Below are 13872 nucleotides of genomic sequence, written 5' to 3'. Positions count from 1 at the left end.
TCATCAGTTTCCAAACGCCTCTAAAACGTACACAAACCCTCGCCAGCCGCACACACACGTTCGGTTCCTTCGGGCTGACAGGAGTAGCGCAGCCGTTAATGAAAAACCAGCCGTCCCGCTTACACTTCAGATAGCGTAGCCTCACAAGTGCTTCAGGGAAGATAGCGAGACTCGGATCGCCTGATCAGACACTTTATCTGAACCGATTCGAGGATAATTCGGTTAAAACCATAATCCAGCCATCAAATATAGATTTTTATATATAGATCTTCTCAAAACCCATACTGACCCAAATGCACGCCACCCAAACATAACGCTGGTGCTCTCGAAGACTTTGTGGAAGTCGAGATGGGATTTTTATAGCTTTTAGTGCATATTTAATGAGGGCTCTATACGCTAATGTACTTCTAAACAGTGTGGCAGACGAAAAAATGGGTGACAGAATCACACAGACTTACATTAAAGAGGGTTAAGAGTCATTTATAGAGAGTAGGATATCATAGAGACTTGGGATGGACTTGGGCCAGTATAAAACCATCTAGCAACCACCCTAGCAATAAAATAGCTATACCACTAGTGCTGGGTAGATTACTTGCAAATTGTAGTCTGTTACTCCAAATTACATTCAAAATTGCATGACAGATATTGTAGTAGTAACATAATCCATTTCATTACACACTTTAGGTAATATAACCAGACTACTTTTTGATTACTTTTGATTTAAATAGGATAGTCTTGTACCATATTGACATAAAACTACAAAAATAAATCAAATGAAGTGCATTAAACATTACATCATATCAAGGTTTCCCTTGATAAAAATGAATCAAACGCTAATAATTAAATCATAAAAATGTAAAACTAAAATAAATCATTTTGAAATAGTAACAATCAAAATAAAGCACTTACTAAAAAAGATGAATGTGACCATTAACCAATAGCCTATAGAGAAATGTCAACATGCAAATGTGTTATAACTTATTCATAAATAAATAATTAATTAATTAATTAATTAATTAATTAATTAATACAAAAAGCCAAATTGGAAATTAGGCATAATAAAAAATTATGTTTATAAGTGATATTAATCTTGATATTTTTTCAATTTTTTTACATATCACATCTCATTATTCATCTCAAATCTGCTATCTGCTATCCATTTTAGTGTATTTTAATTGCATGGAAAAAAGAGACAAGCACAGTGTTCAGAATCTGTTCCTTCATGTTCAACAAAAGAAATAAGGTCTTACAATAAAAAATTATGTTTATAAGTGATATTAATCTTGATATTTTTTCAATTTTTTTACATATCACATCTCATTATTCATCTCAAATCTGCTATCTGCTATCCATTTTAGTGTATTTTAATTGCATGGAAAAAAGAGACAAGCACAGTGTTCAGAATCTGTTCCTTCATGTTCAACAAAAGAAATAAAGTCATACAAGTCTGAACCGATGAGTAAATGATGACAGTGTTTTCACTGAGCTATTCCTTTAAGGAGCAACAGAGACGTGTTGAAATGCAGACAATCTAAAAAAAAAAATAGGCAAGATGGCAAATTTAGCAACCCCATGATGACTCATAGAAAACCAGGCTTCAATAATTGATGTTCCTCTCCTCTATAATCAGCGAACTGTAGGGAATCAGATGCCTGAGAGTGGGAAACTAAATAAAAAGTCTGTGTGTGTGTTTGTGTGTGTGTGTGTTGCATTAATGCAGTGAAGAGTGAGAGAGAGACAGTGCTGGTGTTAACATACCAACACTAGCCCAAGGTTTGACAAATGTCTACAACAAAGTGCTTAGAGGAAGATTTATCCCTTCGACATCTCCACATCTAATAAAAGTTCAGCAAACTCCTACGATTCATACATCACAGGTCAAAATCGAAAGTGCGTCGGGATGTGTTGTGTCTGTGTAGCATGATGCATCATGACACCTTTGTAAAAGCATCAACCAAACATAGAGAAACAAGTTTGAAGCTTTTGTCTCTGAGATGTAAAGCTTGGATTACGAAGGTTTTGCCTCCGTTCAGGGCCAGACGGGCACTGAAGCATTAGATCCCTTAGTTAGAGGTTTAAAATTCAGGTGCGAGGGTAATGCCAACATAAGCCACTACCGCTGAGCGCCTGTCCATCAGCTTGCCAGGCGGCTGGCATCAGTATTCCAGGCAGAGGCCTGCCTGTCAAGCTTTATTAGGGAGCTTAACTGGGGCACTGCCACTCCATCAAGCTTACAGGTCTGTTACCTAGCAAACACGAGTGAACCACAAGCCACATGATCTCTGTAACCAAAAGTCTCGGGTCTCAGGGAGCAATACAGCTAGAATTGACAGATAGTGATGACAAAGGTGCTCTTTAGTTTCTCCTGAAGTTGCCACAGACGCTGCACGTCTTGATGGGGAAGAAACAAAGCTTGCAAATTGCCCATTAACTTTGTCATAACCTTGGGATTTTCAGGAAGAGTCACCGTTTCCTACTAATCACGCTCCAAATGATTCGCCTTGCACATAACGCATTGATTATCCACAAAATGTTGCCATGTTGAGAGGAGGAACAGGGGATAGATATTTCACTGTTGCCAAGCAACTGCGATTCAGACTAACTGTGTGGTGGCCGAGCAGCAGTTCTATTAATGAGAACTCAAAGTGTAAACTTCATACAACACAAGGGTTCAGCAAAAAGGACATGGTGCTGTAATAATGGGGTTGCCGTTTCCATCCACCGGCAGTATCCCCAAAGGAAAATACAGAAGGAAAACAAATAACTGTAGGTTGTGTTGTTTGTACAGCTTTGGCGTGTATGAGGTAGAGGGAGGATGTTAGGTGGTGTGTGCATCCCCTCCTCCCGTTAAGGTATAGTCAAATACAAGGACTTTGCTTTGTGACAATGTTTATGCATCCTTCACCCCTTTCCTCTCTCCCTTCTGCATCTTTAGATTAAGGTCTCCACCTAGTGACAGTTCCTCAATGCAGCCGAGAAAGGCTTTTCAGCTCCTGTGAAAGTGCAACGTGTTAATTATGCAGAGGAAAACGGAAGCATGTGGGAGCAAATCGCAGTGCCATATATTTGGAGGAATACTAAAAGGTGCTTATGTTATTCTTAAAGGAGAAGTACATCATTTCTGTCCCATATGCAAAAAACTAAATGAATAAAAAAATAGCGCACACACATACATATATACATATACATATGGTATATATATATATATATATATATATATATATATATATATATATATATATATATATATATATAGTATATACCATTTTCAATACATTTTTGTTAATTGATATTAATATGTGGGACATGGTGGAATCATCAAGTAAAAAGTAATAAAAAAAGAACTGAAAAAAAGAATTAAGCTAAACAAAATCATAATTTAAAACAGTTATTTTAAATTGTAAAAATATTTTACAATATTACTGTTTTCACTATATTTTTGATCAAAAACTTGCAGCCTTTGTGAGCATGAGAGATACTTCTTTCAAAAACTTTTTAAAAAATGGAACTGTATATTACTTTTAACAAATATTATGAATTATGAATTCAGAGAAGAGACATGAGAGACTTCTTACATAAACATAAAAAGTGGAACTATATAAATTGTTTTACCAATATTATAAATTATGAATTTATAAACATCATTTAGGTTTTGGTGTGTCACAGAACATAACCTCAAAAAAAAAAAGAGGAGACATGAGAGACTTCTTTCAAAATCATAAAAAAACGGAACTGTATTTTACTTGTAACAAATATTATGAATTATGAATTAATAACCATTTAGTTTTTGGTGAGTCACAGTACATAACCTCAATAAAAGAGAGAGAGAGAGAGAGAGAGAGAGAGAGAGAGAGAGAGAGAGAGACTTCTTTTAAAAACATTTTAAAAAATGTACTGTACATTATTTTTAACAAATATTATCAATTATGAATTTATAACCACCATTTAGTTTTTGGTGAGTCACAGTACATAACCTAAAAAAATAAATAAAATAAAAAACTGAAAAACTCATCATAAAAGTGGTGCACTCCAGTCATTGTATGAAATGCAATTAATAGATGAGTGTCACATTGAGGTTTCCTCAACACTCCTCTACCACTGGTTGGACAAACATAGTCCAGAGAGAGAGAGAGAGAGAGAGAGAGAGAGAGAGACTTCTTTTAAAAACATTTTAAAAAATGTACTGTACATTATTTTTAACAAATATTATCAATTATGAATTTATAACCACCATTTAGTTTTTGGTGAGTCACAGTACATAACCTAAAAAAATAAATAAAATAAAAAACTGAAAAACTCATCATAAAAGTGGTGCACTCCAGTCATTGTATGAAATGCAATTAATAGATGAGTGTCACATTGAGGTTTCCTCAACACTCCTCTACCACTGGTTGGACAAACATAGTCCCGCCCCAAACTCAAGCCATTGGTTGAGCCAATTTTGCTATGTTGGGCAGGTCAGGAAGCTTTGAGATTCTCAAATGAATGGCTTGGAATCGGCGCAAAGTCACAATATTAACATTTTCCAGGGGAATCAATCTACAAATGGCTTGCTCATAATTGTCTTTGTTTATTATCAAGTAAAGTATTTTTACATGGAAAAAATTACACACATCACCATTCAGATTGGACGCAGAGATAAGCTGAGCTAACAACTGGACAAAGGCCAGCCCCATTGATTTATTTGTTTTCAAGCATGGATGTTTGTTCCCTACGTGTGCCGTGTTTCTTTTTGCCTTGTCAAAACATCAATACAAAGGCACTTCATTATATTTCCTACTTGGGCAAACTGTCTCCAAGACACCAACGGAGAGCTGCGCTGAATGCAAATTTGTGTTTCATCCTCAGAAGCTCGCATGAGTCCTCCATAGTCCTCTTGATCTCTAATGAAATTTAGAATATGCTATCTCTCCGCCGCTTCTCCAAATCTTTTCCTTCATTGCAGGTGTTCCTGTTAACCAGCAGGTTTAATTACATATTCACCCTGGCAGTCGTGGCTGAGCGTGCATTTGAAGTGTGTTAGAGTTGACTAGCGTGTGGGAATTGGCCCTCCACTGACAGACAGCGTGAATGCTGCTCAAGGTAAATGCGATGAGGTGCTGAGAGTTTGTAAGAGTAAATTTCAACGTGGCATCTTAAAATCCCTGGCAATATTGTTGTTGAAAGACACTTGTTTTCTGGCAAATTGATTTTCTCTCTGAAAGCAGCAGATTCCAATTATTTTGCTTCTCTGTATGAGCCTCAGTCATAAAGCATGAGCACGAGGCCCATGATCTGAATATATTCAACGGCTTATCGTAAGGAAATGTAAGCTTTTACTGTATGTTTAACACGGCCAGGCTTTTTTCAAATGAATCAAAAGTGATAGTAAAGACTTTTACACTGTTACAAAAAATATTTTATATTTTTCAATTAAAGACATATTGAAAGAGAGAAATTATTGAGAGATAATAGTGTAAGAAAACACTATTTCAATGTTTTCTTTTTTATTATTAAGAAACAGTCTCCAACTCTCGACTTTCAGTGAAATTTTGTGTGTGTGTGTGTGTTTGTGTTTACATGTGTATGTATATATACGTGTGTATATATATATATATATATATATATATATACAAATGTTATTTAAAACACAAGCTCTTACAAATTAATGTTGTGTTAATCCTGATTTCATATGGTGTAAAACAAATACCATTTAAAGAAAAATTTGAATTCACTGATTTTAAAAATATATGTGGCGTGGTGGAATAATCAAGTAAAAAGTAAGAAAAAAATCTGAAATAAATTAAGCTGAAAAAAAATATTACAATAGAAAACAGTTATTTTAAATTACACAACATTACTGTTTTACTATATTTTGGATCAAATATATGCAGCCATTGAGAGCAAGAGAGACTTATTTCAAAAACATAAATAAATGATTACAAAATATAACGCTCATCATAAAAGTGGTGCATTTCAGTCATTGTAACACAGAGAGATCACTGTATGTACTGTAATAAAATTATATTTCAATATCTTTTTTTTTATTTCACAATTGCTTCAATGTGTTACTGACTGGCAATAACTGAATGAAAATTCTACTATTTTTTTCAGTGTGTGTGTGTGTGTGTGTATATACAGTATATATTTCTTAAACAAATATTATTTCTTAAACTGTCTGCTGTTTCAGAATTTATTTTTTCTCCTGCATTTTAATGACAAACTGTGCGGGCCATCGAGTCACACGCAGCATAACATATGAGACAGTCAAAACGTGACACATCATTACTAGAATACATGTCGCCATTCTAAAGAAAAAAACTTCCATCAGTGAGAGTCTGACTATTTTGAAATTTTGATTTAGCTCATGTACTACACTGCTTTTTCTTAATAAAGCTACAACTCTCTCACATTTAGCCCTTTCTGAGTGTTAAATGTGGACCCTGCAGAGAGCTGATGATTTCAGACCGCGGCACGAACTGCTGAACTTGTCAAAATGACCTTTAAAAAGAAGGCCTTAATAATCAAACTTAACATCTGCCACAATGACAGACGCCTCTCGTGTCTTTAAGTCCCATCCTATTAGTATGAGCAGTACACTGTAAAGTGATGTGTGAATATGAGACGCCAGTTCTACTCGAGAGGCATGGGGTGATCATTTTAACAGAGGCGAGGACACGCAGCATAACATATGAGACAGTCTCCGTCTCTCAACTTTCAGTGAAATTGCGCCTGTCACAAAAACGTGACACATCATTACTAGAATACATGTCGCCATTCTAAAGAAAAAAACTTCCATCAGTGAGAGTCTGACTATTTTGAAATTTTGATTTAGCTCATGTACTACACTGCTTTTTCTTAATAAAGCTACAACTCTCTCACATTTAGCCCTTTCTGAGTGTTAAATGTGGACCCTGCAGAGAGCTGATGATTTCAGACCGCGGCACGAACTGCTGAACTTGTCAAAATGACCTTTAAAAAGAAGGCCTTAATAATCAAACTTAACATCTGCCACAATGACAGACGCCTCTCGTGTCTTTAAGTCCCATCCTATTAGTATGAGCAGTACACTGTAAAGTGATGTGTGAATATGAGACGCCAGTTCTACTCGAGAGGCATGGGGTGATCATTTTAACAGAGGCGAGGCATAGAAGGGGTAATTTATTCTGCCATGAACTGCATGCCGAGGCATTTTGGTGAGCTCTCTGCTTTAATGTCCCTCTATTAGTATATATCAGGGTCATCTGTCTTTATCTGTAGGCTTCATTGAGAGAGAATCAAGGCTGGTGACCTTGAGAACACAGGAAATGTCATGTGCTTGATCTCCCCACAGGATTTACCTCTGCATGACTGCTCACATGAGCGTGTGCGAATATCGATTTAACACAGCGGGCCAGGTGTATGATATAGAATTACAATGGCAGCAGATGCAATTTTCATCCATCTCAGCATATCATCCTTTTCATTTTACTGTTAAGGGATACAAAGCAAACAACCAACATACATGCCCCAAACAATGTGGCTCAGTTGCATTATGGTTATAACTCCTGTTGTCAGAAACGAGACCGGGATCCAACAGCAGGTGAAAACAAAATCCAAGTTTATTGAAACTGAGATAACAAAAAGGTAAATAAGTTAGCCGGATAGCAAAACCTCAGCAAAAAGTCAGTTCTGATCAGCGTGGAGGTTAGACCAGCCGCGGTCGAGCCAGCGGGGAGGAGAGGGGGCGAACCGGCAATAGAATGCCACCGCTGAATTCCAGGGGTTGTCTCGAGCATGGGCCGAGAGGAATAGGACGAAACTGCCGTGGAGAGACAGGCCTATGAGTAGCAAGAGCCGACCAGAGTTCTAGGGAGGCAGCAGGGTAGAAAGAGGAGGGTGACAAACACAGGAACGCCTGACCGACTAGACTAGAAAAAATTAAATAAAAAAATGATTCAGACAAACACAGCATGGACAGAGACGATCTAAGCTGCTGCACAACATGTTACGGACTGACACAAGATAGCATTCAAGAGGGCCAGATAAAGGGAAGAATAATGAGGACAAAACGAGGTGCAGGTGAGAAGGGAGAATTAGCTAACAGGGATAACGAGAGGGGCAGGGTGAACACCAGGATGACAGCAGAGCAAATGGCAAGCCGTCAAAACAAAAGGCCATGTGCTCCATGATAACAAAGCTCAAGTAGACCCCACCGAAGTCGTGACACCTGTACTATATGCTGATATATATGAGTCAAATGTTGCTGCATGTATCTGATTAAACTTAAAAAGTTTATTCAACTGGTGCTACACAAGGCAACAGCTGTCATGTGTCTTATCTTCTTTTTCATCAGAATTAATGTTCAAAAACAAAGAGTTAAAAGGGAGAGAGCGGAGTCAGCACAGATGAGAAAATATCAACCCTGGCTCATTGGGGAAAAAAATGTACCTGTGGCAACATTTCTGCATATTATGTTGTGCATGTCATGATAATTTCAAAGTGAAATATTCAGTGAGTGGAGCGTGTTCTGTTTTATTCACGGCAGATGAACGTGAATCTGGCAACGTTTTATTAAGTAAGCCGATGCACAAATCACGGCAGTTTGAAATTAAATGTCTGGTGAGTGTCTCTACAGGGTTAATGCTGTATCGTGTTTAAAATTAATTTGTCTTTGAGTTATTTTACCGTGACTCAAGTTCATTGGACCTGTACCAGAGAGCTCTATATCGCAGGTGCAGTGCTTTACCAGGTGAGCTACCGAGCAAGTTTACTATGTCAGAAAAGTCATACATATGGAGCTGTACCGAAATGTATTAGCTTACAAATCATGTACTGTAGTGAAAGTTTTATGAGGTCATAAGTATTGTGCAATAGGGATGAACGATTTTGAAAAAGAATCTAACTGCGATTTGTTTTACCAATATTGCAATTGATTTAATCAACAAAACCCGCCCAATTGCTACTCAAAACTATCCCAATCGCATTTCGAGGGGGTCCACCGGTAAAAATCGCGTTCCAGGGGGTAAAATACACATTTTTTTGGAGGGGTTCCCCAAACCGCGGACTGTAGCGTGCCAACTGCCAACTTGATGCTTCCTCGGAAGACTGCTTAGATGTGTTCAACTTGAAGCAGCGCTGCTTAGACCAATCAGTGTGTGTCATCAAAGTACTACGAGAGCTATAAGAGCGCGCGGACGTCTCCTTATACTTTCTCTCACCGTACTTTAGGGCCTTTCGCACCGCAGGAACCTTTTCATAGTACCAGAACTAATTGTAGAACTACCCACTTTTCGGCGTGTTCGCACCGCCAGAACTGGGAGCGATTTTAGTACCGGACTGCCTTTTTCGAGAACCAATTAGCTCCTACTCCGGAGCAGGGTCTAACCAGCACAACTGGTACTAATCGTGACATAAGTAGACATTGATTGGCCAAACGCGTATGAAAACGCCCTCACCCGCCATGACTTAAAACGTTGTGTAAACATACTGTAAACATGTCAACTTATTTTGCAAGTATGGAGAACAGCGATAGATGGACGGACGCTGAAGTGCAGGCACTTGTAGCAAATGTAGCACTGCCAGTTGTCCTTGGAGATTCTTAGTCTTCCTTTCTGTTCTTTCAATCGCTTTACGTATACGTCGACATTCCATGTCCATTATTGTGAAACCCGCGAGACAATAAAAACACAGCTCTGATCACAGCGTCTTCCATCCTCCTGTTTTTAATGTTGTTCTTCTTTGTTTCTGTTGTTGAACGCCGCACACAAATGATGACGCTGTCGATCGGCTTACGTCACTTCTTAGTACACACTGTCGGTGCGAATGCAACCCTTTAAATGGTACTGGGAAATAGTTCGCGCAAAATCGTCCCAGTATTTTAGTACTGTACATTTAGTTCTGGAACTAAAGCGGTGCGAAAGGGCCTTTTTTGATGTCATACACCGATCGATCTTCAAGCACCTCTTTACTCTCGCGTGTCACGTGACCGAGTGTAATCGCAGCCTCTGTGGTTGAAAAATCTTGTTTTTTCATATCGCGATATTATCGCAAATGCAATTAATCGTTCATCCCTATTGTGCAAGGAAGCTCGTGAAAATAAGTCTTTATTAATCACTCATAAGCATAATGTTGGGGGGGGGGCTGTTGTTGGTATATTACTGCCACTGATGTCAAATTCAGCTGAAAACTGCAGTGAATTGTATAAAGTATAGGTACTGTATATAGGTATGAGTATAGGTACAGGAAATTTAGCAAAAATGTAGGTAGAAGCAGATTTTATAATAAGCCCAGACTGAAGCATTATAATGCTCACTAATTTTACAAAGGACAAAAATTTGGGGACAGTGAGTTTGTTTGTTTTATGTTTTTTTTGAAAGAATTGCCCTATTGTCACCATGGCTGCATTTTTTTTTTACCCAAAATACAGTAAAACAATGTTATTGTGAAATATTATTACTATTATTACTAAAGAAAAGAAAAGGAGTAAACTTTTGAACTGTAGAACACAATGCTTGAATAACGCACATAATGTACCTGGCTGGATGAGTGGTCAGATTTCTATCCGTCTCGAATATCTCCCAGAGAGCATTTAAACATATTATTTTCATGATCAAACTACTATCAGAGAGACAAATATGAGTAAATACCTTCTTTAGTTAACTCCCAGCCTGGACATGTTAGCTGGTTTTAGAGATTTTGAGAGCTGGTGAGGCAGGGAGAGCATTTATACCATCTTGATGAATCATCTAGCCTTAATGAATGTCCTCCTACATGAGGAAGGAGGAACAGTTTAGTATTGACCCTTCAATTATACAACAACACTCTCAGCAAATAGATAATGAGCTGTATTACAGAAAGAGGTGCCAAAAAAGAAACGATTCTTATTTAGAGAGAGAAGGAGAGATATGCGGGAGGGTACTGGTCAATCTGAGCCTCATTTGCTTTCATCTATGCACTTGTGGGGGCAATTAATAAACTGATCCTTCATGTTCATGTACATTTATTGTTAGTTATATTGAACAGCATTAAAGGAAAGAAGCAGAAGTGAAGCAAGGCTTCTAGTAAGAAGCAACAAGAATATATTATATCTCGTTCCTTCATGATAATTTCAAACGTTCTCATAAATGATTCTGGCAATGCATGAAAGGATACATAACGTCTACCCTTTGAAACCAAGAGACTGGTTTAGAAATGTGGAAGTTGTTAATGATTATATTAAAAGTGAGAAACTTGCAAAACGCACTGGATAAAATCAAGTTTTAGTGAGAAAAACGTAGAGTGCTACATTTTTTGTCACTAAATCTCCAATTTCACTCAGAAATACATGAAATGGCTACAAATGGTACTTCAAGCTCATTATATGCTTATTTTTAATCAAACTGTTTTGCATGCAGCCCGTATAACCTCAAAGGTTTTTTTCTTGCAGTCATTTAAAATTAAACTAAACTATTTCCGGGTGTCCTTTACAATACATGCACAGCTCATTGAGCTAAACTACTCAAGGTTTAATTGCTGGAATCCATGACCCAAAATGCTCTCTTCACTTTGTTTTGTATGCAGCATTGTGACGGCATCTTCAGCTGCCTCCACACTTACAGAAAATCAAATCATCAGTTCAAGACCATCCCTCAGTAAACACTCAAACCTGTCTTAGTTCATTTCTTCATGGAGGCCCGGTTAGTCTGGTTACTGAAAGAATAACAAAAAAAAAAAAGGTTTTAGATTTATCTTTTCACATGAAGAGATTATGGAGAATCTCTGCAGAAAGAGGAAAAAAGACATAATGAAAGCTGAGGGATGTGGAGAGGCTAATCTAAGCCATATCAATATCACCCTTGTGTCCACACAGCACTGCCAGAGCTGTCACTCACAGGAATGATGGAGACATGGCTGATGGGATATGAGCCGCACTTTACTGATGTACAATATTTTACTTTTTATTAAATAAAATAAAATAGAATTCACTGAATTATTCTGTGAATTATTCACAGATGGTGATCATTTATTTAAATATTTATTGTCTGTACACTGTAACCGATTTTTGTAATTTGAACAATATTTTACTGTAATATGTAGAGTAAGATACTGTAAAATGTGTATACAGTATTTCACTGTAAACAGCAAAGGATTATGGGAAAATATACAGTCACTACTGTATTTCTTCACTACTGTAAATCAATTTACAGTAAACTACTGTAAATGTACAGTAGTGAACTTGCCCACGAAAAACTGACCAATGGCAAGGGAGTTCTTTTTTGTTTGGTGGAAGTGGCCGTAAAAGGACAAAAGATAAATGCAATGTTAACTCGACAAAAAGGTTAGTAAATTATTTCTGTTTTATGCAAAACTGCGATATTTTAACATGTTTTCACTTGTTAACAGCAAACTAACATTATTCATCGTGTCATTTTCCATGTTGGGAGTTTTTTTTCTGACAGACGAACGGAATGCCGCCAAAAGGCTGATAACATCGACTGGTGAGTAAGTTAAGGTCACCTATATTAGTCTAAATAAACCTTAGTTAAACCAAGAAACACGTTTGTACGTTCTGCTGCCCTTTCATGCAAGTTAGCTCCTCTGGCGAGTCGTTATTTAACCTTAACAGCCAATTAACGTGAAATACTGAGGTAAAGTGCGTTAGACAACACCAATGTTTCAGTGGAGATTTTAAACAGTATTTTTTAGGACGTCTTTTGTTTGTTATTTTCAGATTTCTAGTCTGGATGTAGTCTGCAACGTCAGAGGTGTATTTTGGATCCTCTTCTTGTGAATGCCATAGTATCGATGATAACATCAACTGGTAAGTTAATAATGTCATTTAGCCAAAGTTAACTAACTTAGTTGAACAAAGAGAAGCATAGTAAGTTATCTTCTCTACTCTGCCTCTTTATCGCAAGTAAGGTAATTCTCTTTAAATGCTATTTAAGTCAGAAAGTGTGTACCAATGTCGTATGTAACTTTAGAGATGGTCCCTAAATTCAGTGACAGACGTAACTTTAACATAAAACAGCGCGCTAACAACCTACTGAGGAAAACTGAGTTAAGAAACACCACTGTTAGGTCAATGTCTTTTGTATTTTATTTTAAAATTTGTGGCCATGTCGTCTGCATCGGAGGTGTATTGGAGTCTTTTCTTGTGAATGCCGTCGTAGCGGTGCTAACAACAGGTGAGCTTCCATCAACTTTAACGTTAATGTTACTAAATTAGCCAAATTAGCCTCTAGCTGCTGTTCTCCACTAACTCACAGAACAGGTTGATTTTTTTAAAGAGCTAGCACATGTTGAATAAACACGAGCACTGCACGTTTCAAAATCGAAACCCGGTGCGGGTGTTTTTATATCATTGTATTTCTGAAGGGAACCGATTGTCTTCAGAAAATTGTGGATGTCATTTTAATTTCTTCTTGCATGTAATGTCTGATAAAGCAGCGTTTGTGAGTGGAGCGCTGCTTTGTGTACAGCGATACCAGGAAACCTCGATCTCTATCACTCCAACAGCGCCTCCTGCTGGCAGAGAATGAATTTGCACAAATAAAGTCTGTGGGAAACACTGTAATATTATTTATGCAATTTGTAAGTGCAAATTATAATTAATTATACTTGTCTCTTTAAAAATTTAAAATTAAGCCACTGTGCCAATGTAACTTTTCAGCATAGCCTATTTTATTTGAAGTGTATCCCGTGTATTCTGATACATGCATTAATGTTTCTGGGCTAAGCCCCGGATATCCACTCACTGTAGAACTGCCCCTGGAATCAAACCCATTATTTCAGCACTTTGAGAATGCATTGTAAAAATGGAGCTTTAATAATCTGAATATGATGGATTGTCAACTAATTATGTACCTTCCTTGTAAGTGCGTTCATATGTAGTATATAACGTTTTTATTAACGTCAAAGTGCATACAGCAC

The sequence above is a fragment of the Sinocyclocheilus grahami genome, unplaced genomic scaffold (assembly GCF_001515645.1).
Source record: "Sinocyclocheilus grahami isolate Dianchi unplaced genomic scaffold, SAMN03320097.WGS_v1.1 scaffold17.1, whole genome shotgun sequence".
In the NCBI taxonomy this organism is placed as follows: Eukaryota; Metazoa; Chordata; class Actinopteri; order Cypriniformes; family Cyprinidae; genus Sinocyclocheilus; species Sinocyclocheilus grahami.
This window is presented reverse-complemented; position numbering follows the sequence as displayed.